This window comes from Pinus tabuliformis, chromosome 9 (assembly GCF_031772625.1).
Source record: "Pinus tabuliformis cultivar Carrire ecotype Pingquan chromosome 9, CPIR1, whole genome shotgun sequence".
Lineage (NCBI taxonomy): Eukaryota > Viridiplantae > Streptophyta > Pinopsida > Pinales > Pinaceae > Pinus > Pinus tabuliformis.
In genome coordinates this window covers 837132150-837152874 of record NC_142307.1, presented here as the reverse complement: position 1 = coordinate 837152874, position 20725 = coordinate 837132150, and the positions used below count along the sequence as shown (strand labels likewise).

General features: G+C 39.5%; 1 protein-coding gene across 7 annotated transcripts in view; it reads right to left on the bottom strand.

Moving 5' to 3' along the window:
- LOC149151393 (uncharacterized) overlaps positions 1 to 9351 on the bottom strand; it is a 344366-nt gene extending 335015 nt beyond the window's left edge. Inside the window, exon 1 of one of the 7 annotated variants that reach the window (XM_089439365.1) lies at positions 9065 to 9351. The gene's annotated coding sequence lies outside the window, so the exon portion shown is untranslated. The remainder of the gene's footprint in view (positions 1 to 9064) is intronic. The other 6 variants (XM_089439364.1, XM_089439362.1, XM_089439363.1 and 3 more) reach the window with 6 other exon arrangements.
- Between the last annotated feature and the right edge of the window lie 11374 nt (positions 9352 to 20725).

The following is a 20725-nucleotide window of genomic DNA, read 5'->3' as shown; positions in this document are numbered from 1 at the left end:
CTCCATTGTCCGACCTCAAGGACTTGATCTTTCGACCTGTCTGAGTCTCCACAAGAGCTCTGAACTCCTAAAACCGCTTGAAGACCTCACTCTTGGTCTTCAAAAAATAAATCCAAGTCCTCCTGGAGTGATCATCAATGAATAACACATAGTACTCATATCCACTCAAGGAAACATGAGACATCCGACCGCTCACATCGGAATGAATCAAATCAAGTATCCCCGTCGCTCTGCTGTCACTGCTGGGAAAAGGGGATTTGGCAAACTTGCCCATCGCACAACCTCTGCAAGTATCAAAGTGATCAGTACTGAAATCTGGCACACCTGTAGTGATCTCCCGCAATGTCCTCAAGGCTCCATGATACATATGTCCCATCCTGCGGTGCCAAATCTCACACAGCTCAGAACTGCTAGCTCCGTTGTCGGTACTACTGCTCAATGCCAAAAGGGGCTGAAATGCAAACTTTTACACCTTTGCATGGCGTACACCTATCACTCTAGCTGAATCAGCTGGAGTGCCCCTGGGATACATCAACACCTGTCCTCCCCTGAACAGTACCTCATATCCTCTGTCCTCCAAAGCTGAGACGGATATGTGGTTCTTCCTCATCCCTGGCACATAAAGAACCTCTGACACCTTCAAGGGAGGTTTGGACTCCCTCTGAAATGTCACTGTCCCCACCCCGACTGCTCTAACAACTCTGTCATCACCGAGTACTACCTCGATATCAGTGCCACTCTCTGAAAGCTCTGAGAAGTACTCACGGACTCCTGTCATGTGACGTGAAGCCCCACTGTCCACATACCAGATATCTGAAGATGCTCTGCTAATCGAGGGAAAAGCATGCTCCCTCTGAACCTGTGTAGCAGGTGATCCTGCACTAGAGGACTCACACGTAGTGAACACAAACTCTCGATCAAAACGACCAGCAAAGTCCTCAATCTCTGCTGAAGCTGCCACGTCCTGGTTCTTCCCCTTCTTCTTCTTCTTCTCCGGACACACAACTGCATAGTGTCCCATCTTTTGACAATTCCAACACTTCACCTTGGAATAGTCCTTCTGTGTGTTCCCCTGTTTACCTTTACCTTTGCCTTTGCCCCCACCACTGCTTGTGGAAGCCTGCTTCTTCCCTTTGCCTTTCTTGCCTCCTGCCACCAGTGCTACATCCTCATCCTGCTCAACTGGCTTGGCTGCCCCAAGCTGACCTTTCCTGATCTCTGTCTGAATGCAATCATCCCAAAACCTCTCCCATGTGGGAAGGGTCTCACGTGCACAAACCCCATCAGCAAAGTTCAACCATGAACGGGAGAGGCCATTCACTGCAATCCGCACCAACTCAGTGGGTGGAATGGCCTCTCCAATCGCTGCCAACTCATCTCTCACATTGGTAATCTTTGTGAGATATCCAGTTGCACTATCATTCCCCATCTTAATGTTCTTCAGCTTCTCCTTCAGGACCATCTTCCGGTTCTCATTGGTACTCTGGTAGAGATTGGACAATGCTGTCCACATCTCATGGGCATTGCTCTTTCCTCTCACATGAGGAATGCAATGGTCTTTGATTCCGTCTAGAATCAACCTCTTACCCTTATTGTTCTTCTTTTTATACTCAGCCAACTGAGTAACATCAGTGGGCACAACAACAGGGTTCTGTGCGGTATGCACCATGATATCCCAGACTTCTGCCTCCTCAAAGATACTCTGCATTCTCTCCTTCCAAACGCTGTAATTTATATGCCCATCCAACCTATCCTCCACCCTCAATCCCAATGACATCCTGTTGTCCTAAAACTGAAAAATAGCACTGTTGTAGTAAAGATAAAACTGTTGTTTATAAAAAAATCAGCTTGCTGGAATTTTCTGAGTGAAAAATCAGCAACTGTAATTTTTCCTTTTGTTGTCCCAAACTGCCCTTCAACACTCAAGCTCTGATACCATGTAGAAATTTCTGTTTTCCCACCCCGGTTTTCAGTTTCTCCTTATTTCTCCCATGTAGTTAAATGCCCATTCCCATAACCATACATTTAACAGACTGAAAAAAATAAATATTGCTGAAAACACAAATTCTCGAAATTTTTCAGAATGCTGGAAATTGCAGAATTAAAAATCAGCAATCAAAAACAGCCATTAAAACACATTAAAACACTGATATTTTTGGTCAACTTGACCCTGGAAAAACCCCCTACAACTCTTGGGGAAAACCAGTTTGAGAGCTCTTCTTTATTTCTGAAAATTGCCTTTTTACAGTGAGAATTATTCAGCAAAAAATCAGCAAGCAAATTTACAACTTATCTCCTTTCCCGTGCCTCACAGCAATCTGGAAATTACAGCAATAAATGTTGTACGGCCTCCGTTTTGTGTGCAGAAAAATCAGCAAACTGCTCCTCGATTTTTGTGCAAAAATCTGCCTTTCACTATGTGCTGAATCAGCTGTACAAATCTGCTCAACTGCTGCCTTGGAATGTGTGCCAAGCTGCTGTCTCCTTCTCCTCCCTGCTCAGAAATCTCTCTTGCTCTCCTTCTCCCAATCTGCTCATGAAAGAATGAATGACCTTTTCTTCCTTTTCCTCCTTTAATATAACTCCAAGTGACTTTTGGGTGATCCAAGTGACTTTTGGGTGATCTCTAAATCCAATGGCTGAAATAGATTTAGATCAATGGTTGAGATTAAATGCTCATTTAAATCTCACTTTCTATTTTTTAATTCACCCCACTTTAATAAAGACCCACTTAGTCAATTATTTCCAAAGTCACTTTTCTTTTCTAATTTTTCATTGACTTTATAAAAGTCACTTTAAAATTAGACTTAATAACTTTATCACTTAAAGTCACTTTTAAATTAGATTTAACTTTATAAAATTATAAAGTCACTTTAGGAGAAAAATTAAATTCTTTTGGACACTTTTCCCTAGGCCAAAGATCAAAGCCTAAGGGAACCACCTGTCCTCCGGTACCAAATTTCAACATAATGCTTAAAAAAAAACTTAACCAGATATTTAGCCTAAACAGAATATGAACTCTTCATGAACCTGCTTTAAAATTTAACCAAAATTCATATATCAAATTAATTGATTTGATGAGAAGTACCTACCTGAATTCCTGCGGATGAAGAGGCTTCAGAATTGCTCCAGCTCTCGCTCCCGTTACCAAAAGACCATAACCTCCCAGCCAAACTAAGTACAACCTAGGTACTCAGTCCAGAATGCTTCTCAATTGCTGCAATTTGTTCCCCCGTGCCCAAAAACTTCAGAACAAACAAGGCTCAGTCCTTACTGTCGATAACTTCGTGTTACAAATTTTCCTCCTCTCAACTGTACTTCCTCCAACCGCCCCCTGATCATTCTTTTTCACCCCTTCTCTCAAGATAACCTTCCTTCTTTTAAGTCTCCGTTCACCGCCTCCCTCCATCTCCGTGTCCTAATTTTGATACGTGTTAATTTTATAAAACAAAATCTTATTTGATTTGGTGATTTTATTCGAATATGTAATTTGATTTGATAAAGTTTATTTATTACTTTAATGAATTAATTTAATTTATTTAATTTATAATTTTAATTAATTAATTTTATTAATTTCATAAATTTTAATTTACAAATTAAAATTTAACATTAAAACTAACATTTTCTGTTCGTTTGAGGGTTTATCATATATATAGTGCGTTACATACGGGTCCATGCATACGTAGCTATCGTATGGAGGTCTCGTATGTATGCTAATACTTGTATTTTATTTATAGCTATAGGTGGGTCATTACAATTACGAACTAGAGGAAGATCGATGCATCAGAGGACGAGGACGTTGACCCAACCTTGTATAGACAGCTCATTGGTTCCCTCATGTATCTGGTCAACACCAGGCCAGATATCTGCTTCGCGGTCAACACTCTCAGTTAGTTTATGGTGGGACCTAAGAGAGTGCATTGGACAACAGCAAGGCATATTTTGAGGTATCTGCGTGGCACAGCCTAGTATGGGTTGAGGTATACTCTAGTTGATGGTGTTAGGTTATGTGGTTTCACAAATGCAGATTGGGCAAGCAGTTCATTGGATCGGAAGAGTACATCAAGGCATTGATTTAGCGTTGGATCAGGCATTGTCTCTTGGTGTAGCAGGAAGCAAAAGTCTGTAGCACTGAGCTCTGCAGAAGCAAAGTACATGGCAGCTAGCATGGCCACATGCGAAGATATCTAGTGAGTTTGTTCAGTTAGAAGATGGAGGCGACCAGTATCTACTGTGATAATCAAAGTTGCATCAGGCTCTCTGAGAATCTAGTGTTTCATGATAGGTCGAAACATATAGACATATGATACCATTTCATCAAAGATTGTGTGCAGCATTGAGCAATCCAGCTACAGCATGTTCCCACAAAGTAGCAGGTCGTAGATATACTCACGAAAGCTCTAGGGAGAGCTAGGTTCGTCTATTTTAGAGAACATATGGGTATAGTGGAGAACATATGGGTATAGTGTTAGTTTATGGATTTGGGGTAGCATCGGACAGGTGTTCTAGTCTCTAAGGTGTCAGAGAGGCTAAGAAACACGAGATCTCCAAAACCCAAAAAAGATAGAAACCTCTCAGTTAAATTAATTGATCAATAATTAAAAAGTTCCTAAGTCTAACTTAGGAAAATTGATTAATTAATGGGTATTAATTGGGGAAATCGACTTTTGCTCTAGAGTCTTCGAGAAAGTGACTTGATGAAGTCTAAGATGATCTGAGCCATCGAACACAATTAGATCTTGGTCGTTGATGCTCCAGCTAGAGATTATCAGAGCAAGTCGATGGGATGGAGATAGACACAGTTGTGAAGCAAAGGAGCAAGGGAGCAAGGGAGTGCGAATTTTCCAATGCGCAGTATTCAGCGAGGGAGGAATTTGAGCCAAGCAAGGAGAGTAGCAAGGGATTGTAGCAGGGAGAATTTCCAGAGAAATTCTCAAGTGGTTTTCCATTTTCCAACGCCACGGAAGGAAGGCCGAATTTTGCAGCGTGAGTTGCCTAGTTTGCCAGGAGAGGGATCGATTCAATTGCTAGTGCCTGGATCAAGTCTCGGGAGGCCTAGCGAATTTATTCCAGAGGTAAAGACAAGCAGGACGACTTGGCAAGAGGTGTTTCCGGGGCAGTGCGAAAGTCTAAGAGGCTACAGTGTGCATTTCTGCCCAGTGGTTCGAGTGCCAGGGAGAGTGCGAGTGGCCAAGGAGAGGCCAGATTGAATTGTTAAGAGGGAGAAGGGTTCTCCCAATATTTTCTAATGAGATAAAATTGTTGTAGCTGAGCGAGGAAGGCCAGCAATTGTAATTCTCCATAGTTGTTGCATAATGAAATAAACCCTCATCTGCTACACCAGTTTTCCCTTCGAGGTTTTTCCATGGACAATTTGTCCAAAAATACTAGTGTTAGTTTTTTATGTGTGTGCATCTATTTCTCAGTTCCTTATTTTACTTCAGCATATTTTATTTGTGAAGAATGCATCAGTGAGTTATTTGTTATTTGCCATAAACAAATAAATTGTATTCAGCTAGGAGAATAATTTCCAATCGGTGCATTCAAGGAAATTTCACACATATTATGGAAGACAACACGGATTGCAAGAAGAAAGGGAACGAGGACTTCAATGGAAAAACAGGAAATCTACAGATAGCTTGCCATATAGGAAACGAACACCACCTGTGGCTTAAAGAAGATGAAGAAACATAGAAAAGAAGATTAGTAGATGGAGATAAAGAAGTTACTCACATTGGAGAGGACCTAATTAACATATGCAACACACAAAATTTAGTTATCGGCAATGGGATGGACAGGTGGAAGGACTCAGGGGGGGCACATACTTCACACATAACAGCCAGTGTAGTGGACAACATTTTATGCACAACACGTAGCTTGGAGAAGAAAAATGAATGGTGCTAAAGCAAATAATTGAGGACAGTCTAGAGCAATGCAAAACGCAAGGGAAAAGAAGGGGTATTGGGAAAGTAAATAAGTTCCCACTAAATCCCTGGTACAATGACACACGTAAAGAGGCAAGGAAAAATTACAGAAGGGACCCATCAAAGAAAACTCTCGAGGAAGAGAAACAGACAGCAAGGATACAAAAGGAAAGAAACAGGAGGAAACATTAGTAATGGCCAGAAAGAACAGGAAATCCCTTTGGAGGAGCACCAGGTAAGGAAATTGAGTCAAGAGAATGACATCTTGGATGAACAGTGATTACAACATGTGAGAACTTTATATGAAAACATAGCAGCAAGGAAGAAACCCCCAGAAATTATAGCAGAAAGGGATATTTTCACAACACATGATGTCATCGTGAGAACCCAACGCTTAGCACAAGGGAAGGCAAAAGACATAAATGGGCTGCAAGTGGACCACCCCAAGTGGAGCAAAGATCATCTCAGCAAACATGTAGTAGAGGCACTAAATCAAATGGTTCTGGAAGGGTTTCCGAAGAGATGGGAAATGAACCTTATCCTCCCAATCTATAAAGGAAGAGAGAAAATAGCCCTGGCAACAACAGGACACTAATGATCAGCTCAATATTTGCAACACTGATATGAAGTAACATGAAATGAAAATGCAGCAAATGGGTGGAACAAAATGGTAAAAATATCAAAGAGGCAAGCAGGTTTCAGGCCAAAACATTCAACCATTGACCACTGCTTGACATTGAGACACATGGTTGAAAATACTTGGTAAGACAAGGAAGAAGACCTATGGTGTTGTGTTGTAGACTTCCATAAGCCAGTTCCACAACAGAAACTCTGGGAAAGATTTGTAGAGCTTGGTGTAATGGTGGAATGGGGATTGGCCATCCACAGGTTATATGAATAAGTTAAGACTAGAATAAGAACACATAAAGGATTGTCAGAGAGCCACTACAGAGACATAAAAAGAAAACAAGGGTGTCCACTCTCAACCACATTCTTCAGGCTATACATAGACCATTTGGAGTACTGAATATACAAGAGAAGGGGGGGTACACAGATGATTTCATCTGGGCAGTGAGGACTCTTCACAGTGTACAAGAGCATTTAACAGTGCTACAAACATTTTTTAATGGGGTAGAGATGAAGTTATTGTCAATAAGAAAAGATGATCATATTTTCACTGCGAAAGAAGATAAACAACCCTCGAGTCACATTCAAGAAGACACCATTACAAGTGCTACAGAAAAGCTGAATTGGGAGCAATGTACAAGGAAAAGGGTTCAAGGGGGGTGGAAAGCAACGTTCCTATTATAGAACAGGTGCAGGACAACAGAAATATGAGGCCGGAAGATCATCGGCTCGTTCAATCACTAGTCGCACCAGTATTTTTGTATGAGTGTGAAATATGGGGGTGTAGTATCTCCAAGTCTAGTTGGCTGCAATTGGAAAGAGTCCATAGCATATAGCAATGTCCTTTCTAAGAATAAAGACCTTGATTCCATATGAAATCATTATAGCAGAAATAGGACTCTATCCACTCTAAATAAAAACACAAAGAAAATTAATCCTACACTGGCAAAGGGTAACAAAAATGGAAGGCGGGATACCTGCACAGTTTAGAAAAGAAACACTAGAAAGTAGAATGGAAACATGACAATTGCAGTGCAGAAAATGGTTGGAGGACTGGGACACAGAAAGGGACTGTCCCAGAGATAGAAAAGAACTAAGAGGACACCTTCAGTACAGCTTTAAAATGGGAACTTGGAAGAGTAGAACCCAAAGAAAACAACCATATTATCTCAAACAGTTCAACCACAGATGTGAAATAAAGATCCAAGAATACATGTTAGTTAGCATGCCTTGAAAGGATAAGCAAACTCTGGCACAGATAAGAACGAACTCGTACAGGTTGAGCTGCAAAACAGGGAGATGCAAGGTGCCTGAAGAATATTGGGAACACAAGGCATTCCAGATATGTGAATTGGAGGAGATCGAAGCAGAGTTGTATTTCATCGTTGGTTGTAATGGCTACAACCTCGTCAAGAGAATAGCAGTACTGGAGGAAATCAGTTGGATAGAGTTATTTCAGACCAACCAGTGGGAGATCATTAGGAGACGGGCCACTCAGACGATGAACCGCAGGAACAATCACCCGAGAGTGGCTAGCATCCCCATAATGTGCATACAGATTACTACACCTGCAGAGAGGAATGGAAAATCAGGCTTCTTCGCCCCACATATATGTATTCCCTATCATGCTTCTGTTTCTGTTTTCTTTTGCTTGGATTGTATTCTCCTTTACCTATAGCTAGACATTCACTTTCCAAAACTTCGACAATTTGATGATGTAATCTCAGTCCCATAGACTACTTAGTCTCATGGGCATTAACAAAATCCTATTCCCAATCTCTCACACACTATCACGTTTCTCACTTGGGTCCAAAATTCAGTCACAATATTCACAATATAACATATTACATTCCAACAACAAAAGATTACATGTTTCGACTCTTCTCTAGAATTATCGCCGCTTCCCTGTTTTTACTCGGCCTAGAAGAGACCCCAAAATTCATAATCATCTGGCTTCACGAACTAAATGATGACTCAAACTATTGGCCTGTGTATATAGTATATAAGATAGCCATATTCTTGCTGCCACTGGATTGTATTTTAAAATCAATCAATATAATAGCAGCCTTTTGTAGAGAATGAAATTTGAGTTATAAAACAAACATATAGGGCTGTGAAAAAGAGATGCAACAAGTCAACTTTGACCTAGTTGTAAGAGCCTTATGATTTCCAAACAAAGCCCCTGATCCCAAAGAATGCCATGCAATGCAACGCGTCCTAAACCCAACCCTCGATGCACTCCAATATGAGGGATATCATATAGTCTTGACCATTTAAACCGATGTATCGACTGTCCTTTGAAATATTTAACAGCAATTAAAAGCTCACAGTATTTTCAGGCGAAAACATCAACCACAATCAACACAAATTTGGACCATGGAATTGGAAGAAGCAAGGCCAAACAACGTGCATATTTGGAAGATGATGTACAAAAATATTCTATCAGTTAAATGGAACTGCTAAAAGATGCAGCTCTCTGTGAAAATTTGAAATGACTGGTAAAAACAACGTACCCCGCATACAGTCTTTGCAAAGAGAAAAAGTTTCAATAATGTCACAAACCCGACAATATTAAGCTTAATTTGTCAGAGCGAGGGAAAATCACCGAGTACCCGGCTTGTGCTTTAAACAGGGTAAATTTGTCATGGCGAGGGAAAATCACCGACTACCCGGTTTGTGCTTTAAAGAGTGTAAATATTCGAATGGCCCATCACTGTAAATCTACTAAAACAATTCATTTAATTGTAATTTGTAATGCATGGACCCATCGCTTTCTTCGAAGGAAATGATTGCATCGCTCATGAAGGTTCGGAGGAAATGATTATCTTGTTAATGGAAACTCTCTATTATATATAAAATTATAAGTTGAGTGGAGGAGAAGAAGTTTTGCTAGTGTTTTCGAGTTTTTCTTTGTATATTTTTCCATTAATTTTACTGTTATATATTTGTTAAAATTATAAGTTTGAGTAGTGTAAGTTGCATATTTAGGATTTTAAGTTTTTTTAAGGTGTTGAAATCTATTTATGCAATCGAAAATACATTTGAAATAACTAAATATCACAATTTTGACCACAATTGTATTACTGAATCCAATTGTTTTCATAGATCTTGCATTTGTTGAGAAACCAGTGCTAGTAGAATTAGGGTTTGATTTTTCTTTCTTGATAATTACTTGTGAATTATGTTGGCTTCTTTTACTTCTTTATTATATTATCTTTCATTAAGCAATTACCAAATTATGTGTGTATAAAGATCACAATAACAAGAGACACAAGATGTAGGCACTCAGTCAAGGCAAAACCCCTATCTAGGGGAAAACCCAATCAAACTTCTTCCTTCAGTAGTTGAGATAATCCAAGACACTTCAACCTATACACAGAGTTCCTCCACCACCAAGTCAACCCTTCCTTCCAGCAACTTCGATCTAGATCTTCAACCCTGCAGCAACAGCACTTCGACCCAACAAATCCAAAATTTCGACCCACCCAAATCTAGAACTTCAACCCAGCAAATAGCCCAGCAACTTCGCATAAAAGAGAGAGAGATAACCCAGAAACTTTGACTTGCAATCCTTCTTTCTTCTCCTTGAACTTTGCACTTTCCTGTACTTTCTTCTTTACTATCGAACTTGTTGAGTTGGTGTCCAAATAGATCAAACTGCACTTGTATATATAGCCTCTTATGTGGGTCGATTTGTCCTCTTGTAGGCTGACTTCATCAGGCAAGGGCCGACTTGGTGTGGAGGTGATAAATTACATATTTGACTCGATAATAACTATTTTTACATGATTCAAAAACCCAAGAATGGTCTCATTAAATGGACAATGACTCTAATCACTCAATATAAAACCTATAAATCCTTAATGGGGACTTGGACCTATAAAATGATGACCCAAACATGAAACTCATGTTTTAATAAGTCATTGTAATAATAATAATAAATCATTCTTTGACCCGAATATAAATATGAAGACCGGACCTAGTTACATTCTTTAACACTCCCTGTTAACTAGGGAGGCATTCACAATTTACATATGTATATACAAGTACAAGGAAGATCTCCAAACACAAAAACTATGAAGAGTTTAGGCACACACGGTGCCACAGACTAGATCCCTGACCAAGGCAATATATCCGAGTGGGACTAAGATAGACTAAAGCTTTTGACCTCTCTAGTTACCATCAGGCTTACTTGTTAACCATCGACCCAGGGAACTAGATGTGTAATGCAAGGTCAGAGCTTTAAGACCAACGCCACCTTCCCTACTTCGGGAACTAGACATCAACACATATGTTGGCCATATGTCCTCCCAGGCATTTTGTATCACACAAGATGCCTCCTCAAATCTCTTCCAAACATTTATCATCAACAAGATTAGTGATATCAACCAAACCAAGCATGCTTCTAAGATATTCGAACTTCTTATTAGGAAGAGACTTTGTTAACACATCAACTACTTGTTCGTCGGTCGGGACATACTGTAGCTTCACGATCCCATCTTGTACCAAACTTCTAATGTAGTGGTACTTATTGTTGATATGCTTCGTCCTTACATAGAACACATGATCTTCAGACATCTTAATATTGCTTTGATTATCACAATTTATCACAGTAGGACTTAGAGGCTTCTCAAACAAATTCGAAAAAAGTTTCCTTAAACATACAACCTCCTTCATATGCAACCACATACTGAGCTTCAACACTACTCAAAGCAACAGGATCTTGCTTTCTACTCATCCATGAGATCATTGCAGATCCCAAACTAAAACATCCACCAGTAGTGTTTCTTCCATCAGTGTCACTGCCACCACAATCAAAATCTATAAAATCTGTCAACTTGACTTCCTTGCTATCATATTTTATGCAGTGATGTATAGTGCCATGTAGATATCTTAATATATGCTTGGAAATGATTCAATGATCATGACGAGGCTCCAACTGAAATTGACTAAGAATGTTCAGAGCAAAACATATATCTAGTCTAGTATTTACTAAATACATCGGAGAACCCACCGACTTATGATAGGTGGTAGGATCTATGAGACTTGAGTTAGAGCTTCTCAACTTCTTGAGATTGGTGATCATGGGAGTAGTCATGGTCTTGGAATCCATCATACCGAATTTCTGCAACAACTTGATTATATACTTTCCTTGCCCCAGATATATCTCCCCACGTTTCTGCCATACTTCCAGACCTAGGTAATAATGCATCAGCCCTAGATCCTTCATCTCAAACTCGGTTTCCAGCATCTTTTTGCATTCTTGTATCCTTCGCTCTATACCTGTAATAAACAGATCATCCACATATAATAGAATAATGGCTGACTCATTATCCACAACTTTGATATAGATATTTGGATCAACAGTTCTTTTGACGAACCCGATTCTTAGAAGGTATGCATCCATTCTTGCATACCATGCCTTAGGAGCTTGCTTCAAACCATTTAGGGTCTTTTTGAGTTTACAAACATGAATCTCTTTGTCATTTTTTTCAGAGCCTTCAAGTTGTTCAATGTATACTTCTTCATCGATGGTTCCATTCATAAATTTTGTTTTTACATCCATTTGATGGATATTCCATCCCATTGTTACACCCAGCGAAACCAAAGATCTTATAGTAGTATAACTTGCGGTAGGTGCAAAGGTTTCTTCATAGTCTATGTCTTCCTTTTGAGAAAAACCCCTTGCAACGAATCTAGCTTTGTACTTGTCCAAGCTTCCATCAACAACGTGCTTGATCTTGTAGATCCATTTAGAAGTGACAATCGATTTGTCACTTGGTCTAGGAACGATTTCCCAAACCCCATTCTTCATGATGGATTGATATTCTTCCTACATAGCCTTCTTCCATACTTCTTGAAGAGCAACTTCCTCAAATGTAGTTGGTTCAACTTCTATGTCATGTATGCAACATATCCATAATATATTTTTGGTCTTTTGCTTTCTCTAAAAGTTCCTTTCGCAACTCCATGTCCTTCGGCATCTTCAAGAGTATATTTTAACCAATTTGGCCTCTTCCTTGTGTTGGGTATGATCACAAGTTGAATAGGCTCACTTGGTCCTTATTCTTCTTCTTCTTCGAATAGTGGTATGTCTTCGTCATCAAAATCAATAGGAATATCTTTGGATCTTTTATAGGCATGATATTCATCAAATATAACGCCCCTACTTACTTCAATATGTATTCCTTCCTTGATATAGATTCTATATGCCTTTGAAGAAAGACTGTAGCCAACGAAAATCCCTTTAATGCTTGTAGAATTTAGCTTCTTTCGTTTTTCCATTGGAACGTGGATATAGGTGGGACATCCAAAGATTCAAAGATGGTCCACACATGGCTTCTTTCCTGTGAATGATTCTTCAGGTGTCATATTATTGAGGATTCTATGAGGACTTATATTTTGTATATATACAACGGTCATTGTTGCTTCTCCCCATAGAAATTGTGGTATATCTTGATAAAAAAATCATTGTTCGTATACATTCTTCAAGTGTTTTATTTTTCCTTTCTGCAGCTCCATTCTGTTCTGGATTGTAGGGAACAATAAGCTCCCTCTTAATTCCTGCTTCTTTGCAATATGCAATTATTTCTTTTAAAGTGTATTCTCCACCATTATCGGATCTCAAAGTCTTTATTCTTCTTTCCTTAAGGTCTCTACTTTAGACCTAAATTCCTTGAGCTTTTCAAATACTTAATCCTTTGATTTGAGTAGATAGAGCCATGTATTTCTAGAGTGATAATCAACGAAGGTTACATAATAAATATGACCTCCAAGTTATTTTTCAGACATAGGCCCACACACATCTGAATGGATGAGGTCCAATATTTCTTTAGACCTTGTTTCACTGCTTGTCATGTGTCTTAATGCTCCATTATCAAAAATCCATACATTGCCATCATTGAGTGAACCTATGAGTGCAACCAAAAACCATTTTCTTTTGACCTTATTAAATAAGTTGTAGATGATTCTTTTGGTCTAGCTTCCTGTGATATTGAATCCCATTTTCAAGTATCTTATCATAGAGGGCGTAGCCCTTTCTTTCAAGCCAACAAAGTGATCTCCGTTCTTCCTTAACCTTAGCTCTGAAACCACGTTGAGAAATCAGTGCTAGTAGAATTAGGGTTTGATTTCTCTTTCTTGATAATTACTTGTGAATTATGTTGGCTTCTTTTACTTCTTTATTATATTATATTTCATCAAGCAATTACCAAATTATGTGTATATGAAAATCACAATAACAAGAGACACAAGATGCAGGAACTCAGCCAGGGAAAAACCCCTGTATAGGGGAAAACCCAGTCAAACTTCTTCCTTTAGTAGTTGAGATAATCTAAGACTCTTCAACTTAGACACAGACTTCCTCCACTACCAAGTCAACCCTTCCTTCCAGCAACTTCGATTTAGATCTTCGACCCTGCAGCAACAACACTTCGACCCAACAAATCTAGAATTTCAACCTTCCCAATAGTAGAACTTCGACCTAGCAAATCCATAACTTTGACCTTCCCAGCAGCAGAACTTCAACCCAACAAATAGCCCAATAACTTCGGATAAAAGAGAGAGAGAGATAGCCCAAAAACTTCGACTTGCAATCCTTCTTTCTTCTCCTTGAACTTAACACTTTTCTGCACTTTCTTCTTGAGTATCGAACTTGTTGAGTTGGTGTGCAAATAGATCGAACTACACTTGTATATATAGCCTCTTATGTGGATCGAATTGTCCTCTTGTAGGCTAACTTCATCAGGCAAGGGCCGACTTGGTGTGGAGGTGACAAATTACATATTTGACTCAATAATAATTTTTTTTACATGATTCAAAAGCCCAAGAAGGGTCTCATTAAATGGAAATGACTCTAATGACTCAATATAAAACCTAGAAGTCCTGAATGGGGACTTTGACCTATAAAATGATGACCCAAGCATGAAACCCATGCTTTAATAAGTCATTGTAATAATAATAATTTTTTTTTTCATTATTTGACTTAGATATAAATGTGAAGACTGAACCTAGTTACATTCTTCAATAACCTTCACCTTTAATTCAAATTCTTCTGATTTCGGGGTCTCTTTGACAACTTGCATGCCCAAGTTTATCCAAGGAACGGGTTCCCTAGCATTCAAATATATCATACCAAGATAAGGTGGCATATTCCTCTTCATCCAGGCTGCCTACATAATTCGCTCCCTACTGGTTGAACGTGCCACCAATTTATTTCTCTAATGAACTCAACTTTTTTCCTAAGTCCAGACAACCTTGTTTCTCCAAACAAGCATCTGTCAATCCGAAAAATGGAGAAATTGAGGTGTTCACATGGCCTCTACCTAGTAAATTTTTCGTTCAATGCTTTGAGTACATCTTCATTCACCAAAGACTACCCAAGAGCACCATTCATGACCTTCTTAGACTCCTCCAAACACCCACATTCCCCTTTGCCTAGTCATGCTTCCCCACAATGGGTTACAACCAAAAGAAAAAACATAAAATATTTAGACAAAGCCAATATTTTATCCCACTGATAAAAATAAGATTTCATTAATAACTTTGGAGATTAAGGAATATATAAAACAATTAACAAACACTTTAGTGTCATAAGTGGTTACTTTTTACCATGCATGTATAAAGTATTTATTAATCTCTCTAAAGAACTATTATAAAAGGTTTGTGATTTTTTCATTAATTTACACCCAAACCAAAATAAATAACTTAAAGTTTTAGTCCTTTATAACGCAAACACTTTTTATAATATTTTTTTTGCCTAATCCAAAATTTAAGGGTTTTATTTAGGTTCACATCGAGGTAAGAGGGCTTAAACTTAAGCAAAATTTGTAGGTTTTAACCCCGTACAGAAATTACCTGCATACGAATTCTAAAACACAGAACATAAATAATGCGATAGTAGAACACATAAAACACATATACACAGAGATTTTCCCTTGGATCCCAAAACCAGGACTACCAGCTTGATTTTTCATTATGTTCCTTTCAATGTTACAATACATATTTATACATGCCGAAACATCCAATACCATGGACCGAAAACCATCACGTCCAATACCATGGATCAAAAACCATCGCATCCAATACCATGGACCGAAAACCATCGCGTCCAAAAAACATGTGTGAAAATCATGCACAAAACCATAGGTGGGTCCGCCCAACCTAACATAGGGTCCAAAACCAAAATTTTAAAGTGGGGTTACGGGTGTCCTTCAAACCCCCTATTAACTACGTGGAAAGAATATAATACAACCCAACGTTCTCCCACTTGTTGTTTTCTTTCCACAGGGGGCCACAAGAGAGCTTAGTCATTTTCCCAGCCCTGAAATGCCCATTGTCTCTCTACACCAAGAGAACTTCTCAGAGCTCACAGATTTTGTCAATGCATCTGCAGTATTCTTCAAAGTGTCCACCTTTACCAGCAACACCTTTTTGTCTTCTATCATATCCCTCACAAAGTGATATTGAACATCAATGTGCTTTGTCTTTAAATGATATGCAGGGTTCTTTGCCAAGAAAACTGCACTTTGGCTGTCACAGTCTATCCTTATAGCTTCCTGTACTAACCCCATACTTGAACACAATCTCTGCAACCAAACTGCTTCCTTGCTTGCATGAGTGGCTGCCATGTATTCTGCCTCTGTAGTTGATAGTGCCACTACAAGTTGTTTCTTACTCATCCAACTGACTGCACCTCCAAATAGGTTAAACACATACCCACTTGTAGATTTTCTCTAATCTAGATCTCCAGCCCAGTTTGCATCAACAAAGCCATGAATATCTAACACTCTGTCCAATCCTGGTCTTCCTTGGTAGCACAGACCATAATCACTAGTGCCACGCAAATACCTGAAGACCCGCTTCACTGTTGTCCAATGCTCCTTTCCTGGTTTTGACATAAACCTGCTCAATACTCCCACTGCATGTGCAATGTCTGGTCTAGTACAGACCATTGCATACATCAGGCTACCAACTGCACTTGCATATGGAACACGGGACATGTCCTCTTCCTCTTCTTGTGTCTTGGGACACTGTTCAGCAGATAACCTCACACCTACAGGAATAGGAACCTTCACCAGTTTACTATTCTGCATATTAAATCTCTGCAGTATTGTCTCGACATACTTCCTCTGGTTTAACTAGAGCTTCCTCTTTGCCCGATCTCTTTTAATTTCCATGCCCAAAATATAGTTTGCAGCACCAAGATCTTTCATGTCGAATTTGGAGGACAATTGGGTCTTCAAATCCTGCATAATTTCTTTGTCATTTCCAACCAGCAACATATCATCCACATACAAGACCAGATAAATAACACGGTCACCAATTAATTTAAAATACACACAGTGATCTGCTTTACTTATGGTGAAGCCAAGTCCCCGTATAAATGTATCAAATTTCTGACACCACATCCTTGGTGACTGTTTTAACCCATACAAAGACTTCTTTAGCTTGCATACCAGTTCTTTCTTACCCTTCACCGCAAAGCCTTCAGGTTGCTTCATGTAGATTTCCTCTTCCAGATCCCCGTGAAGAAATGTTGTCTTCACATCCATCTGTTCTACCTCAAAATCAAAAGCAGCAACAACAGATAAAAGTAATCTAATAGAAGTTACCTTGGCAACATGAGAAAAAATATCACCAAAATCAATTCCCGGCACCTGGGAATAACCTTTTGCTACCAGTCGAGCTTTGTATTTCTCCACTTTTCCTTCTGCATTTGTCTTCTTTTTGAACACCCATTTGCTGCCAATGGGTTTCCTTCCAGCCGGCAACTCCACTAGATCCCAAGCCTCATTTTTGTGCAAAGATGCCATTTCATCAACCATGGCCTCTTTCCAGAGTTTTCCATCCTCTGAATCCACTGCTTCCTTCACAGTTCTGGGATCATCATTAGTAACAGAAAAAGCAAAATTTGAACAGAAAGAAGATGGACTATACATTTCTGGCTGCCTTCTTTCTCGAACTGATCTTCTCACAACCGGAGTTTGTGGCTCTCCATCTTCTGATTCCTCCTCTACTGTAGAGTCTGATTCTTCCTCCTTTAGCTCAAACTTTGTCTTCTCAGGTTCCTTTGGTTGGACTTCATGTTTAATAACATCTTTCACCTCTCTGAACATCACATCTTAGTTGTACACAACCTTCCTTGTTACTGGGTTCCAAAGCTTATAACCCTTTAAACCATCCTTATACCCAATAAAGATGCACTTTTCATATTTACTATCCAACTTGGTTCTTTTCTCCTTTGGAACATGTACATATGCATCACATCCAAATACCCTCAGATGTGAAAGAGATGGTTTCTTACCAGTCCATACCTCTTGTGGAGTCTTATCCTCCAACACTGATGAAGGTGACCTATTGACTAGGTAACATGCAGTATCCACCGCCTCTGTGTAGAATTCCTGTCCTAACCCGGCACCACTGAGCATGCTTCTTGCCATTTCCATCAACGTCTTATTCATTCTTTCTGTAACTCCATTTTGTTGAGGTGTATATGGAGTAGTCTTTTGCCGTGCTATACCACACTTCTTACAGAATTCTTCAAATTCCTTACTGCAAAACTCTCCACCATTATCTATCCTCAACACCTTTATCTTCTTCTCTGTCTGGTTTTCCACCAGAGCCTTAAATTCTTTAAACCTGTCAAAGACTTCAGATTTCTTCTTAAGGAAATATATCCATGTATTCATTGAGAAGTCATCTATAAATGATACATAGTACATAGACTTACCCAGTGATGGAACCTTCACAGGTCCAAACACATCACTGTGCACAAGTTCTAATATCTGTTTCGCCCTCTTACTACCAGAGGGGAAACTCACTCGATTCTGCTTCCCATATACACAATTTTCACAGAAATCAAAATCCAGAGAGCTATTACTCATACCTTCTACCATACCTTTACCATGAAGTATCTGAAGGCCCTTTTCTCTAATATGTCCAAGCCTTTGATGCCACAACATGGTCTTCTCTCTAGATACCACTAGATTTTATGCTCCACTTTCAGGAACCACAGAACTATTGCACCCATCAATAACAATGCTACCTTGCAGCTTGTACAGAGTTCCAATCCGAACTCCCCGCATCAATACCAGTGCTCCCCGAACCATATTGCAGGTATCCTTCTTGAACACTGTTTTTACACCTGCATCATCCAGCTTACTAACAGAAATCAGATTTCTGGCTAATGCAGGAATATGCAGAACACCCGGAAGTGTTCTAACCCTTCCACCTTGCAGCTTCAACTTTACTTTTCCACGACCAATGATTCTAGCCTTCCTGTCATCCACCAAGAAGACATCACCACCATCATATTTCTCATACTCACAGAACCATTCTCTATGGGGAGTGAAGCGAAAGGATGCACCTGAGTCAATCAACCATGCCTCATGATCTACATGTGTAATTGAAGAAGCCAAGTACACATCCCCACCTTCATCTGAGGTGGTTTTCGCCTCTGCAGAAGGAGCATCATCAGATCACTTTCCTTTGTTAGGAGCTTTAGATTTACAGTCCCTTTTGAAGTGCCCTTCCTTTCCGCATTTCCAGCACACCACCTTTACAGGTTTTCCTGGAGATTTAGATATCCCTCTAGATTTAGATCTCCCACTCGATGACTTATTTTTGTTTCTGTTCTGGGACCGTCCTCGTACAGACAAGGCATCACCATTCTGGCTCTCCATATTTTTCCGTCTCATCTCCTCCGTCAGCAAGGCTGAGACTATTTCATCAAACTGCAAGGTAGTTGCATTGCTACTTATTGCAATAACCAGACTATCCCACGAATCTGGTAGAGAACACAACAAACTGATGTACTTATCTTCATCTAAAATTTTAATATCAACAAACGCTAATTGACTTACCACAGTATTAAATGCGTTCAGATGCTCTGTCACCGAGTCTCCATCTTTCATCCTCAAGTTATACATCTTTTTTCGCAGGAACAATTTATTCACCAGAGACTTAGATTGGTACAAAGTCCCTAACTTGTCCCACAAAGCCTTTGTCGTAGCTTCCTCGGATACATTCCGAAACACTGAATCTGAGACACACAATCGTATTATGCTCTTTGCCTTCCGATCCAACTTTTTCCATTCTTCATCGGACACTCCCGTTGGTTTAGTACCTGGATCTACCGCGATCCACTGATCTTTATCCACCAACAGATCCTCCATCTTGAGTTTCCACAACTCAAAGCTCTGACCATTAAATTTCTCAATCTCTATCTTTCCACTGCTCGCCATCTTCATTCACCACCAGAATCGATCTCGCAGATCTCCCACTGAACAGGGTCTACCATAGGCCCGAGCAAAACCCCTCAACAACAAAGGCGTCCCCTTGAAGCCAAATATGCTCTAATACCAAATGTAGGTTTTAACCTCGTACAGAAATTACCTGCATATGAATTCTAAAACACATAAAATAAATAATGCAAGAGCAGAACACATAAAACACATATACACAAAGATTTTCCCTTGGATCCCAAAACCGGGACTACCAGCTTGATTTTTCATTTTGTTCCTTTCAATGTTACAATACATATTTATACATGCCGCAGCATCCAATACCATGGACCGAAAACCATCCCGTCCAATACCATGGACCAAAAACCATCGCATCCAATACCATGGACCGAAAACCATCGCGTCCAAAAAACATGTGTGTAAATCATGCACAAAACCATAAGTGGGTCCGCCCAACCTAAAATAGGGTCCAAAACCAAAATTTTCCGGGGCGCTGCCCCGAACCCTATAAAGTGGGGTTACGGGTGCCCTTCAAACCCCCTATTAACTACGTGGAAAGAATATAACACAACCCAACAAAATTTTAAAGGTTTTATTTAGGTTCACACTAAGATAAGATGGCTCTAACTTAGAGAACATGGTATGTATTTATAACAAATATGTAAAGTGAATTAATGCTCAGATTTGAGTTAGCATTAATTTCAAACATTAAATGCTTGGAGATCGATAATCCATAACATAATCCTCCTTTGTTACATCAACTTTATCAACAACATAACTATAATTTCAGTGACATTAACTATAACATATAACTCTATGAATGTGATATCACTTCCCTTTTCCACTATTTACCTTTCCTTCCTTGTTCATCCCTTCCCCATTATTTGCATAAGGCTACATAATCTTCAAATGTTTCCATTGCGAGCAATG